The sequence below is a fragment of the Phalacrocorax aristotelis genome, chromosome Z (assembly GCF_949628215.1).
Source record: "Phalacrocorax aristotelis chromosome Z, bGulAri2.1, whole genome shotgun sequence".
NCBI lineage: Eukaryota > Metazoa > Chordata > Aves > Suliformes > Phalacrocoracidae > Phalacrocorax > Phalacrocorax aristotelis.
In genome coordinates, this window is record NC_134311.1 from 46,150,461 (window position 1) to 46,168,303 (window position 17,843).

The window sequence follows — 17,843 nt, forward strand, 5'->3', positions numbered from 1 at the left end:
CACTCCTCACATAAAATGAAAGATTTACAGAAAGGATCCAGCACCTGCCAGTGTGAGGTAGACAACCTGATGAAAAGGTAACAGAAGAGAGATAAAAACAGGTAAATTACAAATTGTTCTTTCATTTTTTTTCATTGTTGTTTTGGGGTTTGGGGGGGGGCGGGGAAGCCGTATTTCTTGGCATCTTGAGTAATCTTAGATATTCAAAACATATCCCAACGTGGCTCTTCTCTATGAATTAGCAGTGCTGGTAGAAAAGAATTAGGTGTGTCCTTGATCCCTTCATTGGCAGGAAAAGTGTAACTGCTTTCCACAAAAAATGTCTGTGAAAGAACATGCATCGGAATCATATATTGTACTTTCTAATGTGGCAATGCCAATTCTTCCTAATACGTAAGCCTGTTACGATTTTTACACCTTTTGTTCCTTTACATCTCATAATATATTGTGATTCTTTTTGATACTACAAAGTTCTTGCACTGTATTTAGGGCTTAGGTGATATCACCACTGTCCCCTTTTTTAAGAAATTACTGCCAGACCTTATTAAGGGGCCTTAGTACAGCACCTGTCTTTACAGCACTGTATGCACAGCAAATCTAGTTTGTCAAACAGAAACTCTTCCATGCTACATTGCACTCAAAGTAGGGCAAACATTACGTGCACCGTAAAGTTAGTCTGAACATGCTTCTATGACCTGAACATTAAATCCGCAGTAGGTATGAAGTATTAAAAATCAAAGCCACAGAGTGAATCTCAGGGCCTCCTTCAAATGGGTATCCCAAAATCTCTAGACAGCACTAAGGCGCAGCATAGCGTAGCATAAACTGATAGGTTGTTTTGCAGTGTCTCATGTAAAAGGATTTTCCTTCCCATTCAACTAAAAATACAAAAATAATAAATTTTACTCAGTATCATCACTGAATCAACAGGATATCTAAAATTTTCACAGAAACACCATCATATATTTTCTCTGGAGGAAATAAATTGGCATTATAAAAGACAACTGAAAAAGCCATCCAACAGTGAGAAATAAAGAGAGGTCTAGTAATTTAGAAGGTGTAAGATCTCAGTTTATTTAATAGGATTTTATACAACTTTCCAAAAACTATAAAAGACAAAGGAGTTCTGGACATTCCAAATGGAAAGCCTGAAAACAACACAATATTAAACAACTAAAGGTTAATTAAAACCTTAATTTCTGTTTCATAAGTGTCTATAAAACTGTCACCACCAAAGCTGACTCATTGTTAGCCAATATGTTTAAAGATCACAATGGGCTTTCAGCTATTAATGGGTTATTTTTTGTGATTAGCAGATTCCATAGATACTCTGATTTCCAGAAAGCATAAGCAGCCAAAATAATGAGCCTCTTACAAGAACGCAAGAGTTTAATAATAACATTAAGGTTCTTGAAAGATATTCTTGTACAATTTGTTATTTATGCTGTCCCTAAAACAAGCTGTATTTACCAGTTGCAGGTAGCATCTACAGATAACTTAGGTCGGATAATTAAAATAATCTAACAGGACAGAGCTATATGAGCCATCTGTAAGCTGACAAAGCATTCAGTTTGGTTGAGTGGGTCTGCCCTGCAATACACCACGAATGCTGGAATTTTATGATTTAAGGCAAAATATAATTGGCCAAAATGCAGATTTGACTTAAAAATTTGGAAGAGTGTGTGTTGAAAACATAGTAATAGTATTAATACTATTGTTATCAGTATCAGGAGTAGTAACAGTAGTATTAGTAGTAGTAGCAGCAGCAGTATAATTTCCTCTTTGAAAATTGATGGGTGGGAAAAAATGTAGAGTTTTGTGTTATGGTAAATAACAAACACACACATTCACAAGTCAAAAGATCGTAGAGGACTATTAAGACAATAGAAGCTTTATTTACTTTTTGCTTCAGCTCCTGGGGTATTTTTTCAGGAACTCATTCAGTATTGTTTCTTTTCTTTTGCCTGGAGTACATCATGAGTCACAACATAATGGGAGTATGACTAATGTTCAAATGACAGACACTTTCCAAATTAGAATGATGCTCCAATCAATCAGTGGATTTTATCTCAGACTTGTATTTTATATAAGTATTTAGACCTGACAACAATTACTGTAAAGTGCTAAGAATTTAAATTCATAAAGGGTTGTGATCATTCTTTCTTAAAGCACTAAATATCTACATGATATAAAAGGTGTTGAAAATTATGTCCTAGTCCTAAAAATTCTCACACCTCTTGTGAGGATCAGTTTAATCCTTCTCAGGAAGGAAAGTAACACTGATCAGATCACTCCTTCTTTTGTGTCCAAATGACCTTGTAATATCTGGCTCAGTGTTTTTGTAGCCATTATAATACCACTGGTGAAATCTGCAGAGGGGTGAGGTCAGGAAAGAATTTTCCAGCTCTTCTTATTTTTCACTGGTTTTAACGTCTACTTTTATACATCCATATTTTAGTCTTGGTCATGCAGATGACAGCATTTACAATCATACTCTTTTTTGAGAACTCAATTCTATAAATAACCCAAACCCCAACAGGTTAATACACTAACGCATGAAGGGGAAAAATAAGAAGTCATATGTAGCTTTTCCTTTCTTCCTTTTCAACTAGAAATTATTACAACAGAGGAAATAAGTCACAGATGTCTACTATGTATGTGCAGTAAGAAACTTCTATGTATAATTTAAAAGAACTTTAAATTTAGTTAATAAACTAGCTAAATATTCAAACACAATCCCCATTCATCTAGTATCTTAGACACTCATGTTAAAACCTCACAGAGATCCTTCTCACAGTAGGTTTGATTTTGTGTTTTTCTATAGATAGTGTTGGTGCTACACTTAGGAACGGTTGTGCTCCATCCCTATATCAGCTTAACTGTAAGTCAAATGTGCCTTTACCTACAGCCCATGAAGGTACAGAAAGACTCCCTTCTCTTTACTGGATTTTGGTATTCCCTTGTACAGGTCACAGAACTACAGATTCACCCATTGTGCCCACCTCCAAGAAAACAGCAGGAGACAGGCATGTCCCCACTGCTGTCTGAAAGATACTGCTAGCGCTTCAGTTACTGTAGTTGAGCTTTAATTTGACAACAGCAGTAGCTCTGTATGTCAAAGATCAGTTTTCTTTTTTTTCATCCAGATCGTTAAAAGATTCTTGTTAAGTGGTCTATTTCTGACTACCTTTCTCTTCACAGTGAACCAGCAGAATCTGCATTCCTCATGAGAATTTTAAAGCTACTTTTCTGGTATTTAAGCAAACAGCACAGGATTGGTTAAGGCAGCACCTCACTATAATATAGGAATTTCTTATTCTGGTAAATTTTGCTTTACTGTTTGGGTTTTTTGTTGTTGTTGTTTAATTAATTGCATGCTATTTTAAGTTCCTACTGTGTATTGGCCTAGTCATGGGAATTGAATCTGTGTCTCTTCTCTGTTGCTCTGTATCAAATGAGTAAGAGGAGCTGGAAAGATCCTAACATTGCTTAGTAAAAGCCACACAGCTATAATAGCTAAGCTAAAGCAGCACTTGATGAAAAGGAGACTGAAGTATCCAAGGAGAGTTTAGACAAAGGTGAAGTATCCATTTACTGTATGGGAAAGAGTAACAGGCCAGTGTTCCCAGACATCAGTAACACAGTTGGTTCATTTTTTTGCTTCATATCTGGTCTTATGAGTACGCAGTACCAACTGCAACTAGTTTAATACATTCAGAAATTAAAACAGAGCTTTTCTTGTCCAGTCCACTGCACAAGAGTGTGGCAGTTAACCCTTCTTTCACGTAACACCATCAGCCACAATCCTATCCATACTCTAGCAAAAATCTTTCACATAACTGTGCACGCTATGCTCTACACCATATAAGACCCCTTTTGCTGGAACAACAAATTCCAGAAGCCTCTGAGTTTCCACTTCTGAAACCCAAACATAGAAATTAGTTCTTTTTTTTTTACTTTTGATTATTCCAAGACTGAAAAGGCAGGTACAGTTGAAGGATTCCGTGTCAAACATTAGAAACCATGAAAGTAGTCAGAAATGCATTTCTTAATTACGTCCATGAGGAACACCATATCCTAAAAACAGTGAAGTGAAAACCAAAAGTCTTCAATATTACAGATCTTGCCTGACAGCTAAGCCATGCCATAGTTCCCTCAGTTCACGTGAAACTTTATGTTTTCAGCTGAACTGTGGGGAATGGAATTTTTCCTCCATTATAAGAGGCCAGGGTATATCTGCTCTCCTCATGATCTGGCTGTTGACCTGAAGGGGAGAAACTAATTCTGTAAACAGAACTAAGAGTTAGTAGAGGTCAACTATGAGAGTCTAGAGGGAAAAAGGAGGCTGGATGAAGCTTGAGAAGGGACAGGGCATAAAACTTAAATGGGGACAAGCCAGTAAGAGTAATGGCAGCTAACACCTGCAGCTGTATAAATTTCCACTGTTCTGGATCTAGTTATCTCACAGGGGAAACCCGTTTTGAACAGGGCTATGATTCACTAAAGATCACTGATAGGAAACAAAATGGGTTGCCTGAGAGAGATATTCCAAAGAGACAGTGTGGGGGACATGCTTATGCATTGTAGTTTTCCCTGCAGTCTTCCTATAAATACATACAAAACTCACCTTTCCTCAGTGCTAAAAAAATAAAGTTATGCTTATGGTGATATGCAAATTATTTTCATAAACTGACCCACTAAGTGTTTTGCACAAAATCACACAGATAAACCAGCATGAACTTGGAAGATATGGAAAATCTTCCAGGAATATTACTTTGCATGTAAGAGATACATAACTTAAAGACAGCTAATCTATCATTTCCAAGCACTCATCTAGTACCCCTTACAGCATACGTTTCTATGCTTTGAGATTTTTATGCTTGGAGCTACAAACTTTTGACATTGTTTTCAATATTGTTTCAATATTGTTTTCACATTTTCCAAAATCTGTATAGGCTTTCAGTTCACCAGCATATTTTGTAAGCACAGTACTTAATTTTGAAGACTTTCTGAATTTGAGTATCCACATTCCAGCTGCCTTGACCTCTACAGTAGTGCCGAATACTTCATAAAGCATCCCAGTAGCTTAAACAACGATTTTCCTAGAGTTCCAGTCTCTGATTTATGGTTCACCCTTCAGGGTCATCTGATCAATAGAACAAGCAGACAAAAACTTTCAAAATGTTTGATAAGAACAATCACAGTTTACTGTAGAAAGCAAAAGAGACATTCAGATCTAAGTAAAACAACAAATACTCGTATTGCCAGCCCTCACTTTCCCACCAGTTATGATGCTTAAAAGATTCATATCTGTGTCACTGTAATTTTTCACGTCACTTCTGCTGAGCTGAGCTCCTCCAACAGGCCTTTTTTTTGGAAATACTACTATTTCTTTACTTCTATGTCAAGTATCCTTATGTCCTGTTCCCTTTTAAGCAGGGTCCTTTTGTATCTGCTTCTCTGTGTGTTTCTAAATATGTGTACCAAAATTTTAATAACGTCAATAAATTTTCAATAACTTCAGTTCCCCCTTCTAGGGAATCCCAAGTACGCTTTTACTCCCATGTACCCCATGGTACATGGGGTACCCCATTTTACTTCCCCAGCTTGTAAAAAAGTTGAGTCAAGCTGGACCTTGCAGCTTCAGGCAATGTTATTCTACAACACTGTTCTGCAGCTGAGAGGACTAGTCACTCTTCATTGTTCACCCCGTATATTTTACAGGAAGCCAGACAGCAGATGAGTGAATCTAGAGGCACTGAAGGATTCAACACTAAGTCAATTTAATATAACGAATGAATTCATAATTTGTACATAAATACCTAAAATCCCAGATTCTAACAACTGAGTACTGTCACTTTAAATTGTTACCACTTATATCCGGATGCTTTTTGTTTAAAGTACTCTAAATACATGCATAAGCAATTCTGAGCCAGGTCAAAATGCAGCCTTTATTTGGTCTCTCACCAAGGAAGGAGTTTCTTGGGTTGTCTGAACAAATCTGTTCAGCTGTTTTTTACTTACTGCTAGAGTAAAAACAGCAACAAAATACCCCTTTGCCATTATAACAAAATTCTACGCTACCGCAAGAAATAGCATAGAAATCATCACCTATGAAAAAAAAATTAAAATCAAAAGGTCAAAAGGGGAAAATCAGGTGAAGAAATTATGCATGTAAAATAAAGTGAGGTGTACATCAGGAATGTTGAGTAATCACAGCTTTATCTAGAATTTTTAAGAACAAAAGCTGCTTACCAGAGGCTTTATAAAGATATTGCTGCTATACCTTACTTGTTTAAAGTTAGGCATATGAGTTCATGCGCAGTGTTTTTAAGATTAGGAGAAATGTACTTCCTTCAGTTGCTTACCTTATCACCTTGTGATTCTATTGATGTTATAGTTTTTTTAATTGTTCGACTGAAACCCATAGGTTTCAAATACCTACAACACTTAGAATGTCTTCAAAAACAGGAGAAAAACAAGAACTAAAATCTTTTTTTCTGTATCTTAAAATAGAGGATAAAACACTCATTGCTCCTTTTTTTTCCTCTGTTCCTGATCACTCTTTGCTAATACCACACATAAATCTCCATTGTCAATCAGATGCAGCAATAAAAGAATTTATCTTGCCCTATCCCATTCTGAAGAATAAGATGTGACATTCAAGACCAAATACAGAACATCTTTCTTTTCAACTTTCTTTAAAGATTAAAAAGGAAATTAATAAATCCTTGAGACACAAATTACTAATTAATTAAAATCACAAGAACCACCATCACCTTCCTACTCTCTATTTTCTAATTCTGTAAAACTGAAGGTTTTGTTCATAATTATGAAATTAAATTCGTCACAGAGATACCTTGGTAAACCCTTATGCTCCTAGTGGAAAAAGCACTAGCAGGTGGACTTTCACTTAATATATTTTGTAAGACACTCTTTTTCAGGTGAAACATTAGCACTAGATTATGGATCTGCATTCAAAACCACAGTTAATCAGTGATTTTAGTAATTTATCTTTTGATGGAGAGCCTCTGATATAGCAACAAACACCACAGTATTAACGTAATAGGAATGAAATTGTCAATTGATTGTGATGACCCTCAGAACTAAATCTGAAACAGAATTTGGAGACTGAAACCATAGAAGTCAAAATATCTGCAGAGAGAGAGACAGAGACGTGTCCAATTCTTGTATGAAATAAATTTTGTACTGTATTTTCATACAAGTAATGTTCTTTTGTTCTGTTTATTCATTTTGTTTGATATTTCCTATGACAATTTACTGTGATGTGGTCTCTAACTCACTTAGGTTACAACTTTGTTTCACATCATGTGTACTAAGTTTGACCCTTACTGAAGAATTTTGAATCATATGAATCTTAAGAGTTAGCATTCATGAGCCAGGTGTAGATAAACACATACCTTTACATTATGATACATAAAACATCCCTAAAAATGTAAAGTCATGTAGTTACACATACTTCAGATGTGCAGACTTCAGAACAACAGAATAAAACTGCTTTTGAATAATGATATGAAAAAGTTCTACATTTACTAGCAGTTTTGTACTGTCTCATCTTAAGGTGAAGAACAATGTCCACAGTGAAAATTACATTTGATATATAACTAAAGTAAAGAGAAATATTAAGGTTTTTCTAAACATTTATGTGAAAGAGGTTACCTACCAGTCATTTTAAGTGGCTTATTTCGTCAACAGCTTTGCAGCTCTAACACAATAACAGTACAATTCAAAGTAACTCAATAAAAGCACACAGAGCAAACTCAGTAGAGGTTAAGCCCGCTGAAGAACACCAGGAAAGTTAGAAACAGATGCGATAAGCTGTCCACAATTAAAACCTAACCAAACCGATAAGTATACGTTAGCAGGATTTTGCATACATGTATATATTTTGTTGTGCTATAGCAACAATAACAAGTAAATCTTTGAGACTCCCCCAGTTGATTAAGTATTCCTGTATTACATGTGGGAAAATTTCAGAGGGGAAAAGATTCAGTGAATTTCCCAAAATACTGGTATTAATTTTGAAACTTAAAACTTAGGATTTTTCAGTTTCCAAGTCTGAGGTTTTTATACTAAACTACAGAACTTTCTTTTGTTTAATAAATAGATACACTCTGTGCTCCCAACTTAGCTATAGCTCATATTCCTCTCATATGCCTATATGTTGAGATTTGCATTTATTTGCTGTACTGAGATGTCACACTCTTGAATGCCATCTTGCTTCATTCTCACCCCTCACCAAGGACTTAGAGGTACTTCGTGATCAGCAGCATTGCCATAGATACAAAAATCAGACCTTTTCTTGTGTTTTCTACCAGTTTTTTTCCAATTATACTTAAATGGAATCCTCTGGCGAAACCCCACTAGGTTAAAATGTATTTTGGGTTCTTAAAGTCCTATTCACATTTATGTGGTGCCATATAAAAATGATAGAAACAGCAAAGCAGCTAAAACCCAACTCAGCATTTGAAACATGAACACTGTAGACATTCGCTTTGCTATTATCCATATTGCTAAGACTCTAATAATGGCTTATAACAATTATTTTTTAAGGAACATACTAAATATCTGTCCAGTTTTCTGGTAACTCAAGCAATCAGAAAAGCTCTGAGGGACCCGTTACAGTCTGTAATGTAAATAATACAAAGTTAGTAAAGCAATTAATATTTTTCAGCGTTCTGATTGTGTATTAAATAGAGAAACTAAAACAGTTCCTAAGGAACCTTTCCATCCTCAGACAAAAAAAATACGCATTTTTTTTATTTTCTGTAAGGCATACATTTGCCTTAAAAATAAAAACAAAGCTAGTAAATTAAATTTTAGAATTCTATTTAAAGAAACTCATGGAGAGACTTAGGCTGACACAACTCAGGAAATTCAAATATGGAAGTAGAAACATAAATGTAAGAGGGGTGTAATTCATGCCATTATACCTGTTCGAAACAATTTGTGTGAGTTAAGCGTAGCATACCAGCATAAACTTTGAATTTATTGGCTTTTGTTGCTTTAAATCAGAGCCTTCACATTATTTAAACATAGTTTTTGTATTTAATATTCAGAGTGATAGAACACGTACATTTGGCCACAGATAGAAACATAATTCATGTTGTTAGGAAGCATACCTTATAACACTTAAGTGGTTTATTAAACTTGTTTCATGTGATATAGGATAAATTCTGTAATTGACGGCAAGTCATAGGCAGATCCTACATCTATCATGTTTAAGATTACCTTATGTTATAGAAACTATTCTGCTTTGGCCTCTCAAGGGTGGTTTTTTTTCCTGAAGAGAAAATATATGAAATATGTTAATGTTGTTTAAAAAATACTTAAACCTGAACTCCTACATGAAATTAGTTTAGTGGTCTCAGCTCAGTCCCTAGCAGACAGTTGAGTATATCAGGAAAACCATCACACATGATTTGGTACCACTCAGTAGGGCCAGCAGCCCCTGATCTAAAGAGGCCTGGAGATGAGCGTGGGGAGGCTGAATTACCTCTTCTTTTAGGGACCACGAACTCCTGAAGTCAGAAGGAAGGTCACGCTGTGCAGGGAGGTTATTCCTGTTTCCTCTCAAGTTTTTAGTTCATAGTATAATTATTTGAAATTACCCCACCTATTTAATGAACATGGATAGGAAAAAGAAAGTAAAGAAGATTGTCTCTCTCAGACAGTAGATTCCACTGAGATCTACTGACACTAGAATTTTCTTTCAAGTCTTCATCATTTCTGCTATCTGTATGGCTTTACCAATATGGACTGGGAAGAGTCTTAGGGTGGAGCAGGCTACAACTAAATTGTGGTATTACAAGCATTGTGACATCTAACATTTCTCTTGTTGTCTGCATCATAGAGGATTGACATGCTAATAGCCAGCAATAACTTGTTTGACTCTTTGCTCCTGCTGTTGATTCTTGATAACCATAGAGTGATATTTTGGGACAGAAGTTCTAATTCTAACAAGGCATGTCTAAATTAAGTAGATGTGTCAGGGTGACTAAAATATCATAAAGATTGTGACATAGTAGAGGTTAAACCCCCTATTTTTTTAAAGAATGGATAAAGTTAGACTATCAAGTAAGTGAATACCATCTAGTATTTTCACTTCAACTGCTGTTATTTGTTTGCTTCTTTGGAGGCCATGTTGCACCAGCCTGGAATGATAACATAAGAAAAGTTTTTCTCAAGCTTTTGCAAATCATGCTTATCACCAAGACAAGCTAAAATCTCTCCATAGATAAAATACTATTAAGGTACTTTCTGAGATGAGAATACCACAACTTTCTTAAAGGTTTTAAATACTGCAACTGTTAATGTTCATATCTGAAGTACCTTCTCAGATTTTAGATGACTGTGACAATGAAAATTAACAGAGCAGTTACACGGCAGTTGAGCTAGTTCAAGCTCGCTGCTGGTAAAGGTAGATGTGTTACGTTAGCAATTCTTTATGTATGAAATACTTCTGCACGATCACAACTTCTGGAAACCTAATTTAAAGACAGAAGAATGAGAGGGTATATGAGCTATAATTGGGAATTCTCCCTTCTTCCTTTGCCATTAATTACCTTGTTTCCCTGAAAAGATCTGCCAGTACATATAGGTCTAGTACAGGAATAGTCACAGAAAGGTAGAAGCTGTATAAATTAGCCAAAGGACATCACAGTTGGGCTAGGTAGGTAACATTTCTGTTGACACTAGTATTTGCAGCAGATGCCTTTTCTTCATTTTTCCTGGAAAGAAATGACATATTTAGAGGGAGTTCCCAAGTGTTCTTTAAAAAGGTTGTTACAAGCTACAAAATAAAGAAGGCTTCAAGCAAATATTGACATTTTCAGTTTGGGAGTCATTAAATGAGCAAACCATCATGAGTACTCCTGTCTGGATATGTAAAAGTTTATAGATATCTAGCTACCTGAGTGTTTCCCTGTGCATTTATGCCAGATTCCCTTGCTATGAGTCTTTATTTGACTGGTTCCTCATTACATCTCTTCAGAATCAGGTCACTCTGGTTACAATTATTCTATTAGGCATATATTCACTTTCTTAAATCCATGGTTTAAAAGGTAGAGCTGTTTTCAGAAATATGGGGTTTGGATCTCAGGAGAGTAACTGAGTTTCTGTTTGGTTTTGTCTTTGTGTTCATGCTTTTAAAGTCTAAGGCCCTGAATTGTTACAGGGAGCAGAAGGACCTGGTATACAGCATCAGCCTGGATGGCACTGTAAGAAATTATTTTATAAGCAAATAATAAGAATGATAATGGTAAAGTTGTTAGTGGAGCTTTAGGGTCTGATTCCACAAGCTTTAGTGACAACAGGGTCTAGAGCACAAGTCTTATGAGGAGCAGATGAGGGACTGTTTAGCCTGGAGAAGAGGAGGCTGAGGGGAGACCTTATTGCTCTCTACAGCTACCTGAAAGGGGGTAGGGGGTCGTAGCAAGGTGGGTGTCAGTCTCTTCTCCCAAGTAACAAGTGATAGGATGAGAGGAAGCTGCATCAGGGGAGGTTTAGCTTGGGTGTTAGATAAAATTTGTTCACCAAAAGGGTTATCAAGCACTGGAACAGGCTGCCCAGGGAAGTGGTTGGGTCACCATCCCTGGAGGTATTTGAAAGACATGCAGACGTGGCACTTATGGACATGGTTTAGTGGTGGACTTGGCAGTGCTAGGTTAACAGTTGGACTTGATGATCTTAAAGGTCTTTTCCAACCTAAACAATTCTATGATTCTATAATAAGAATATTCTCACATTTTTTAGACATTTACAATGTCCTGCATTATTCTTTAACTGATACTGAATTTATTAGAGTGGCAAAATAAGTTTTTAGCCACTTTTCTCATAATGGTCCATTAAAAAACCTTCAAAAGGAGATTGGCACTTGAAGAAATTAAGTTTCTTAGGGAGAAGTCAGGCTGAACGCCTATGGAAACACTTCTTTTTACTCTGTATCAAATCAAGACAATGTCCTTGATATGGGAGGGGAGAGAGAAGGGTGTTAACCAGTAAATAAACCAATGGCACATATGCATTTTGCCATTCAGATGGTACAATTCAGTGTTTGAGTAGGGAGATTACTGGAGACAAAGCTTTTGAATGAGGAACCTGGTTGGCTTTGAGATGTGACTGGCAGGTGAAAAGAGTCTTGTAAGTGTCAGTCCAGAGGAAGATTCCAGCTGAAGTAAAGAAGTAAAGAAGTTACAGTTCTACAGTCTGCAGTAAAGAAGTAACAGTCCTCAGAAAATGTGTCCAGCTGTGATGTTGCTCCTTCAGGTCACCAAAAAAAAAGGGAAATTTTCAGTCTATTAGGCAGATGAAAACTGTCAGATTTGTTATTCTTCCAAAGTGGACAATCTTTTTTGGCTCTAAAATAAGAAATGATGTAAAGATTAAGATAATCCTTATTTCTTTTGAGGAGATAGCATAAATATTTTGCAAATAAAATACTTTTAGAAATTTTTTTACTGTTGTAACGGCAGTTCACACAGATGATTCTTTTCCACTGGGATGCAGAAAATAAGCTTTTTTTCATACACTGTCTTGCTGTTGATCGAAGAGACCGCCAAAGTCAGTGTTAAAGAAACAGACACAAATCGCCTAGTGCACAGCAAATTTCTACTGGCACCATGTTTCATATGGATTCAGATTTAGTTTAACAATAGCAGGATCAGTTGGTGCTATTGGCTGTTGGCCCCAGTCTGAGAGGTGGTGAAAGATCATCTTCTCTCCTCTTATTTTGACCACAAAATGCTCAGCAACCCCAGATTCCCACTGGCCTCAACAGAAATGAAGAAATTCAGGACACTTAACACTTTCCAGGATTGGGCCCAGATGGATATGACTATTCATCAGTTAGTTTTGCTGGTTTTCAGCAGTTGTGAAACTTACACCATGATATACCTTTTTTGAACAGCTGGAAAATTATGTTGTAACTAAAATTCCATCATTCAGCTTCCCATGGAATGCATTCGGCTCTGAGAGCTGAGAGGCAATCTAAATAGTGGTTAGATACACCCTCACCACAGTCATAAATGTCACAGATTTTGGAGGGGTAGGATGTTGTTTTAGGACAAAGTAATTTTTTTGTGACATTCGTTTTACTTTGTATCTAACATGGGATATTTATTGCATTTTTTGTATAAAATACAGAAAACCAGAGATGATAAGATGTTTAACATCCTTTTTGTAATGTGATTAGGCACTCTATGCACTCCTACTTCTCTCAGTTGGACTATAAATCCTGAGGGTTTTTCCCTTGTGAGCCAAATTCTGCTATCTTTCCTAATCTTGATGGGCTGTAACATTGCCTTACCAAGTAATCTCAGTGGGACAAATTCCTGCTTCCAAAACTCCCACATAAATTGAAAGCAATATGATAATTATGGTTACACCAAAAGCAGAATTTGGCCAGTGGTTTGAAAGATCTAGGCAGGCAGTATTTGCTCTCCAACAATTTTTTCTTTTTGCATTCAGAACCACAGCCCTGTGTGTGTTAATGTGTCTTGTAGAATTGAATGAACAGAAAAAGACTGTGATAAGTAATGTTTGCTACTTCCATTATTAGAAAAACTGCCACCTTTCATTTCCCACTGAAGTCAGTGGAAGCTGAACGTGTTGGAAGGGAAGGTGGCACTAGGTTTTGTTCCAATGCATTACGAAGCATAGATGGAAAGGGATTATAGCTAAATTAAGGCCTGTCAGCTACCATCAAAGTTAGAGCTGAAGGAGATCACGTCTAATTTGTGTTTATGGTCTTAATGGTGGTCTGAGAACTGTTTTTGAAGATCTCCAACTCTGTCAGATTTGAGGTATAGCAGCCCCTTTTAAAAGATCTGTCATAGCACCTATCTAAGTTGCTTATAATATTGCAATTGTTTCTTAAAATTAATAAGATTTGTAAGAAAATGTAAATTTTGTTACACTAGTGAAATTGTCTGCCAAGACTCTCCAGACTAGTTGCAGAACCTGGTGTTTGCAGTATACAATGATACTTATGGGCAACAAGTCCAACTGTAGACTACTCTAAGAAGTGCTTTTTCAGCCTTTTCAATGCCTCTGTTTTTGCTATCTCACTGTAGGTGCATATAGTCTAAAAACATAACCTTGAGCACTTAGAAATCATTAGCTATATTCAGAGTTTTGAATTTGGCATTTAACATAGTTCTCCAGTAAAATTCACCTAAATTCAGTGGGACACACCTTCTGATCTTGTAAAGGACTGGTTGAAGATAATGGAAATTTTTAATACAGAAGAGATACCGTAACTACCACCTGAAATGTGCAGTAGGGAATTTTTGAAATAAGGGATTTAACATTTTATGACTTTTAACATATTTACGTTGCTGTGTATTTCACTTCCTTGTACGTGATTTTAATTTTCATGAAAATTAAAAGATTGACTGCATTAAGACTGTCTTCTACATACCACAAACTTATTACAGGGTAATAATGCTCTACACAGAATGCTCTACACTGCAACAGAAACATGCATAAACTCTGTGCAGAAGACACTGCCAGAGCAATACAAGCACAATGCATTCTTAATGCATAAACTCATGCATATGTTGAATTTTTCATGCATGAACAGTAACTTTGAAGTCAATGGCCTATTCATATTCACAGATACAGCACACAGATAAGCCCTGAAGGATGATTTAATCTTTGTCAAAGTGTGAACAGTTTTTTTTAGTTTTCAGAAAAATGGACAGGTTTCATTGCAAGATTTTCCACATAAAATACACTGTTAAGGGTAAGTTATTGCATTTATCTGTGGTAACCAATAGTGTGCATATCAGAAATAGTGTCTTGCTTTATTGTCTAAATATTAGAATACTATGAGGCAAATTCATAAGTTTTTTTAAAGGTCAAATTTTCACTGAATAAATACTGAACAAGAACTTCAAACTATGACCTCATTACTAACCATGTTTGTTTACTTCTAATTTATGCTACTATCATTTTAGATTTACCTGAAATGCCTGGCAGAACAGAAGTGTTTACAGTCGCAGAACCTCACTGGTATGGAGTGGTCTTTGTGAATGAAGCCTTAAGAGTTTTCTGGCTCTTAAAATCTTAAAATGCCAGGTTTATTCTGTCTCTTTTTCATAAAAGCAGAACTCTGCAAGGATCCCTGGCAGAGATTTTCTGTGGCCACTGTATGACAAGCAGCAAGACTCCAGACCCCTGCTAACCAGCAAAGGAAGGAGGAATTCTGAGTTTCTGACTCCCCTGAGATTAGCAAGAGGTGGGGGATATTAAAATTCAGTTTGCTGCACTATCGTCACACTGTCTTTAGTGTTTTTTAACCACTTGGCTGTTATCATAAGGCCACTGGAGCTGTGCTGCCACCAGCATGTAAAATCCTTCTGGATTTTGGAAAGTGTTAGCACAAAACCTGCACTTCTGTGTTTCACTGAAGATGTTTTTTGTAAATTTCTCCTAATTAGCATGTTTCTGTCCCCAAAGGCAGCAAGCTGATTTTCTAGGAAACTTGGTTTTAAAGGTTTCATTTATCCTGTATGCACCAAAATGTCTCCTGCTTTCATGGTATTGGAGCCAAACTTTGGGTGAAATATTTCATGATAGTAATCAGCAAGTCGGTAAAAATGGAAAAACGTAGATAGCCACTGAATGGATCAAAATAAGCATACAAGAAGGAAAGCATTGATAAGCAATCAAAAAAAGTATAGCCTTTAAGAGTAAGCAAGTAGTATCATCTTTAAACTTTTGTATTTCTTTGTTATTTTCTGTTTTAAATGCATTTAGTAAAAAAATGAGGTCTACATAGAAATATACCTGAAATCTCCACCTGCAAATATATAAAGAAATACAGGTAGCTGTTTTGATTTTTTTTTAGTTAGAGGGAAACAAAACAGGAGAGTGCCTATTTTTTCACTTTCTCTTTGATAATTTAATTTATAACAAAATTATGGAAAGCCAAATATATGTATTAATTGAGACTTTTTTTAAATGCAAAAATGCAAAATATATAGCATCATTATCTTTTGTTTCAGAACATAGCATGCACTTTATTTTACGGTAAAATCATCACAGCATATCATATATACTCTGACATATTTGTTTATAAATCCTGCTTCATTATTCAGTAACAAGGAATGCAGATGCAAAAATACACTGAGATCTCTTTCTTCAGCTAATGGCTTTTAAGAGCATGCATCAGGTTATATTTCTGAATCTGCCACTTATACAGGATTGCTGATGGTCTTTATTTGTCTAATCATTGCAGGTACCATATACTCTTTAAGTACAAAGCCATTTTGAATATCATTTCTCAAAAGCAACTTCCCCAGCTTGGACATATAATTGCCTCCAGTTCCAGTCCTTCAGCCAGGATGGGATGTCAGTCTTAAAGTAGGAGTTTAATCTATTTATGTGTTTGCCTGGATATATCTACCAACAAGGTACATATTTTATAATCTGCCTTGAAAACTGGACTAAAACCCAAATGAAATGTTTATAATCAATTTGAGCATAAAACCATTAGTCCCACAAAAATGGGACTTCATTACTTCATTAGCCATGAAGTAACAAATAAAAGAAGGTGCGCTCTTCTTCTGTGTACAGTACCTGTCTTTCCAGCAGCACACCATCCCCTTTGCAGAGGTGGTGCGGCAGCAAACCTGAGAAGGATGACCCTCCAAGGGTGGCTCAGAGGCACTGCAAAGGCAGTGGTTGCTCACAAAGGGTGACCTGCTGGCAGAGGGAGTTTTGTACCAAGAGCTGTTCAATGCTTTCACCTCCATAGGTCCCAGCTGCATCAGCCCAGTATATATGTGCACTCAGGGAGAGGCAGACATTCATATTTCCCTCTGCATTCTGTCAGGACAAAAATATGATAAAACCATATAAACCATACCATTCAGTGATGAGAAAGACCTCTTTATAGTGCTTTCTAGGACATGTATCTAGAAACACTTGTTGAGTGTTTGACTTGCTTGAAGATGGAGTGTCTGTCATAGCTGGAGACACAGCTAAAAATTTGATTCTGGTGCAGAATATCTAGTATCCAAGCCATATCGTATGGATGTGTGTCTCACAAACCTTTACAGGCTGCTATAGTCTGAGGTACAACCCACATTGTCATATTCAGAAGAACTGCATGCTTAAATACCTGTACATAAATGTACACGTTGTCCCACAGGAGTGCAGATTTTTAGTAGTAAGCTGAAATTACTGAAAAGTACAGTAACTTCCAAATTTTTTGAGAGATGTTTGTGGGCTTAACAAGGTGCAGTAATGGTGTGCAGCCAGTGCAGTCGAGTTCAACTCCACTGAAACTCCTGCCTGCCTATTCCCAATTCCCTGTCTCACTCTTCTTGTCTGCCAAAGTCATGTGGACTCACTGTTAAGTGCACACAAGATTTTTAAGGAGTGTTGAGGTAAGTGATTCTTTTACTTATATATCGTTTAGTGCAACAGGTCCACAGCACTAGAAATAACAACAGAAAGCCCCTGACACACAAAACTCAAGCTTGGCAGGATGTAGTGTATTTTAATTTGCAGTTGAACCACACTTCTAACTGCAAATTGTGCTACCAGTTACTCTGTTCTCCAGAATACAATTCAGCTCAGACAGTTGCTAAAGGAGGCTTCAGGCAGCAGTTACAGGCAGGGTTAAAGGAAGAAAAAGGAGACTTTCCTCAGCTGATTGATCCCCCTTCCTGCTTTCTGAGAGCAGCTGGCCCCTTAAGGGACTGAATCAGATAGACATAATTACTATATTGAGGCAAAGGAACTCCTTAGACAGCCATGTGCACCTCTCCATCTTGAAAAGGAGTGCTTAGCCTGTGACATGATGTCCAAAGCCT

At 36.5% G+C, this 17,843-nt stretch overlaps 1 long non-coding RNA gene across 1 annotated transcript; it reads right to left on the minus strand.

The window, feature by feature from the left end:
* Positions 1 to 1,049: 1,049 nt before the first annotated feature.
* On the minus strand, positions 1,050 to 16,851 carry LOC142050531 (uncharacterized). Its single transcript, XR_012658055.1, has 3 exons — positions 16,603 to 16,851; positions 10,587 to 10,751; positions 1,050 to 5,146 (listed from the first exon to the last, which is right to left on the minus strand). It is a non-coding gene; the product is annotated as an uncharacterized LOC142050531 (long non-coding RNA).
* Positions 16,852 to 17,843: the final 992 nt, after the last annotated feature.